The sequence below is a fragment of the Oryx dammah genome, unplaced genomic scaffold (assembly GCF_014754425.2).
Source record: "Oryx dammah isolate SB20612 unplaced genomic scaffold, SCBI_Odam_1.1 HiC_scaffold_19, whole genome shotgun sequence".
NCBI lineage: Eukaryota > Metazoa > Chordata > Mammalia > Artiodactyla > Bovidae > Oryx > Oryx dammah.
This window is the reverse complement of record NW_024070203.1, coordinates 81,626,565-81,631,419: the sequence shown is the minus strand read 5'-3', so window position 1 is coordinate 81,631,419 and position 4,855 is coordinate 81,626,565.

The following is a 4,855-nucleotide window of genomic DNA, read 5'->3' as shown; positions in this document are numbered from 1 at the left end:
CAAGCTTCATGGAGGAAAGAGAACTGTTGATACGAGGAGGAGGAAAGGAAAGAAATCCACAGCAGGCCTTGAGGAGGGCTGGCTGAGGCAAGGAGCTCCGGGGATGTAGGAAAATCCAGAGCATTTGCCTCTGCTGGCAAGATGCGAGAACGTGGGGCGGAGGGGCCTGCAGAGTCGGCAGGTCAGCAGCTTGGCGTCGGACTAGCTGGTTCTGCCAACCTCATGCCTGAGCTCCCCAGGCAGCAGCAGGTGTTTTCCAGCCACAAACCCTCTTGTCATTGCCCGTGTCCTTCTTCGTCCCCAGACACAACGACTGGGCCATTAATTTTCTTCCAGCGTGCAGGGAGCATGCCAAGAACTTCCTGTCACTTATGAGTCATGGTCTCTGAGCACAGAACATCTCCCAAGGAAAGTGAGGGCTCTGAGGCCCCTGGGCCAGCTCTGCCCAAGGGTGCACTGATCCAGAAGAAGCACCCAAGAAAGGACCTGTGTTTATTCATCCGATAAATCATGCACAGTGCCAAGGAAACCTCACTGGGTGGCAGGGGCTGAAAGAACGCAAGAACCAGTTAAAAAAAAAAAAAAAAGAAAGAAAGAAAGAAACAGCCAGGGACCAAGGTATGGATGACAGCCTGATGCTTGTTCTGAAGAGCCCAGGCTTGACAGGGTTATTGAGGTAATTGAATGAGAAAATGGATGTGACATTGTTCTTCAGGCTGTAAAGTACTGTTACTACTAGTTGCTGTGGCTAAACAAAAACTAGACATCAGACCTGCAAGACGTAACGTTCCCTGTCCCTCCTTCCTAACCCCTTCAAGTTCCATTTTCCAGCGGTGAATAAGGAGGAAGCTCTCAGAATGTCATGACTGTGGTACCGAGTTCAGCCGGATTTGTAGCAGGTGAGCGTTAGTCCCTTCACTAGTGGGAAGCTTCTAAGACTAGCACAAGGGACAGGAGAAGGCTGTGTGACATTCATGCCGCATGCTGGCAGTCGTGAAGACCTGCAAACCAAAGGCAGAAATGCCAGCCTGGTGATTTTGCACACAGTTTTCAAGGTTGCCTTTACACTCTGGAGCGGGACTGCTTATTATAATCCTACTCGAATCAATCAGCTAATATTTATTCAGCACCTGCTCTGCACTAAGACTATGCAAGGCAAGTGGTTTCCAGACGCTATCCCAAACCTTTCCCTCCCTAAAAATATAATGCATTCTGCACCAAACACCAGCCCTGCGTGTTAATATTCTCATCACTGCCTTGATCCAGGTGGTGAGGGCAACACAGACCGTCAGGAATTTATTAATACCTTCATTTCAAATACTATCGTTTCCCCAGTTTCCAATGTATCTTTCTGCTCTCAGCTTTCTATAGAAATTTCTATTCTTTTTTACTTCTTCCCTTCTAATCCTCACACAAACTAAACACACACATGGAGCTAAAATGCTGAAAACAACTTCAAGATACTTTACCCCTGAATTTCCCTGGTGGCTCAGATGGTATAGAATCTACCTACCATGTGGGAGACCTGGGTTCAATCCCTGATTCGGGAAGATCTCCTAAAGAAGGAAATGGCAACCACTCCAGTATTCTTGCCTGGAAAATCCCACGGACAGAGGAACCTGGTGGGCTATCATCCACGGAGTCGCAAAGAGACAGACACGACTGAGTGACTTCAGTTTCGGTCAGTTACCCCTGAAGTTCTATTTCCTCACCTGAAAAATGAGGCTGTTAAAGAAGGGAAGTTCTAAGGACTCTTCCAATTCTGTCTTTCTGGGACGCTGAGGTTCTCAATAGGAAGGTCTTTACTTTTAAATAAGGGAAAGAACTCAAGGCGAGGAGAAGCACTCAGGTCATGGACAAAGTAGAGATCAGAGATGCTAGGTTGTTGAGTTGTTCTGCCCCATGCCCAGCATGCAATAGCCTGAATTGCAAGAGACACTCTGCACATGTCTAGAACAGGAGGAAAACTATTAGATTGGGGTGAAGGAGGAACCATTAAATGATAAAAGGCTCAAGGTTTTTTAGGGAGCTGTTTTGTGACTAGGTCTTTACCCAGAAGGTTGATTCTGACCGGAAACTGGGGATAGGAGCCGGGGATGGCAGCAAGCCATGGAGTAGCAGGCAAGTAGAGGATGGTTTAAATCCCTCCATGGAGGCTAAAAATGAGGCTTCATTGCTGCCTGGCCCCCTGGGAGCCTCTTCAAAAGGTGGGCTGGGTAGCCCAGGACATACCCACCCCCAACACTAGCACAGAAGGACAGAAAATAACCCACACGTGCCCTCACATATTCTTCAGGTCAGTTAGTTCAGTCATGTCCAGCTGTTTGCGACCCCATGGACTGCAGCACGCCAGGCCTCCCTGTCCATCACCAACTCCTGGAGTTTACCCAAACCCATCTCCATTGAGTCAGTGATGCCATCCAACTGTCTCATCCTCTGTCATCCCCTTCTCCTCCTTCCTTCAATCTTTCCCAGTATCAGGGTCTTTTCCAATGAGTCAGCTCTTCACATCAGGTGGCCAAAGTATTGGAGTTTCAGCTTCAGCATCAGTCCTTCCAATGAATATTCAAGACTGATCTCCTTTAGGATGGACTGGTTGGGTTTCCTTGCTGGCTGGATAACAGAATTAGCCAGAAGGTTTTCAAGAAGGAGAAACTGTCCTCAAGCAGGATATATTGTTGTTATATAATCCTTAGTACAGAGTTTAAACTGAGTTGTTTGTTGTGTAATCATCAGTTCTGGGCTTAAAGAAAAAAATGTTTTATGTGACTAAGACTAAGGAATGTAGAGGGAAAAAAGTTTGTCTTTTTCTCCTTCTTGAGATTTCCAGACTTCTATCTCCTCCTTGAGAGCCCCAGACCACTCTCTCCTTCTTGGGGACCCTGAACTGCTTATCAACCTACCTAGGAATTGACTCTCTCATGATTTTGAAGCCCAGGATAATAGTCTCTCACTGTTTCCATTGTTTCCCCATCTATTTGCCATGAAGTAATGGGACCAGATGCCATGAGCTTGTTTTTTTGAATATTGAGTTTTAAGCCAGCTTTTTCACTCTCCTCTTTCACTTTTGTCAAGAGGCTCTTTACTTCCTCTTTGCTTTCTGCCATGGGCTTCCCTCATAGCTCAGTTGGTAAAGAATCTGCCTGCATTGCAGGAGACCCTGGTTGATTCCTGGGTCTGGAAGTTCCTCTGGAGAAGGGATAGGCTACCCACTCCAGCATTCTTGGGCTTCCCTTGTGGCTCAGCTGGTAAAGAATCTGCCTGCAGTGCAGGAGACCTGGGTTTGATTCCTGGGTTGGGAAGATCCCCTGGAGAAGAGAAAGGCTACTCACTCCAGTATTCTGGCCTGGAGAAGTCCATGGATACAGTCCATGGGGTCTCAAAAAGTCATTTGGTCTCAAAGGCCAAACAACTCCTTTATGCAATTAATAATTGAAAGTGATAGCTTTGACTTCAAACCTGAGGCCTTGTGAAAGAGAAAGTGAAAGCGACTTTTACTTTCTGCCATAAGGGTAGACATTCTTAGTGTCTCTTTAAGAGAATTTAAGTGTCACAGATATCTTAGCATCACTTTAAGAGAAATGGAGGAGAGAATAGCCCAGAATGCAGAATGACTAAGTGGACCTGCATTAAAATGGCAAAGACTATGGACAAAAGAAAGTAACTCTTTCCTGGAGGAGGAAGCAGAAGGCAAGCCAGCCACCACGAGCTGGAGTCTGAGCGAGGAGGCTGAGGGAGAGCAAAGATGGGGGGCGGTCTGGGAGGAGGGCACAGCGGGAGCACTTAGGTCCTCAGTCTGTCTGGAGGAGATGCGACTCTCCAAGAGGACGGTTGTTTCTCTGTGTATCATGTAGGGTAATGCGCTCCATTTAGGGAGCTCAGTAAAGACTTAAATCCCTTTCCGAGGTTTTCCTGAAGTGTTGCTGCAAGTGTTTCTTTGAATGGCACCCTTTGCTGAGCCTGTAGCAGAGGCACCCTGGTTGCATTCTAGTGTCCTTTGGAGGGGCTCTTCATGCCAGAGGTGACCTCAGAACTTTGACCTTCTGGCTTCACAGAGTGTGCATCAGGGACAAAGCCTCAGGTTTGAAGTCAAAGCTATCAGTTTCAATTATTAATTGCATAAAGGAGTTGTTTGGCTCTCTGTGTCTTCGTTTTGAAAAACGGATGATAATTTCTAAAAGAATATAGTATGTTTAAACACTATATCCCCTGGTGGCTCAGATGGTAAAGAATCTGCCTGCAGTGCAGGAGACCCCGAGTTCCATTCCTGGGTTCAGAGGATCCCCTGGAGAAGGGAATGGCTACCTACTCCAGTATTCTTGTCTGAAGAATTCCATGGACGGAGGAGCCTGGTGGGCCCTGTCACAAAGAGTGAGACACCACTGAGTGACTAACACTTTCACTTTCACTCACATACATATATATAGCTGTCTTCAACAGGAGACCACAGAATCACCCCGAGTTTTTTGCAAGCAGACATACCCACAAAAAGGAACAAAGGAGAGAGACAGGCCACTAGGACAAATCTCAAAAACATGAAGTCAGACACGGAAGACCATACAGGGAATGGTTCCATTTATAAGACAGGCAAAGAGAAAGCAAACCGACAGAAACAGGAAGTGGATTAATAGATGCCTAGAGTTGGGAGGTGAGGATGGGGAATGATGGCAAATGGGGCTGAGGTTTCTTTTGGGGGTGAAGGAGACTGTTTAAGGCAAGGTTGTGGTGACAGCTGCACAATTGAAACTATTAGCCTTTGAGTTGTACGCTTAAAAGATGTGAATTTTACGGCTGGTAAATTATGTCTCAATAATGCTTTTTAAAAATACCTTAATACATGTTTCTCAGTTCAGTT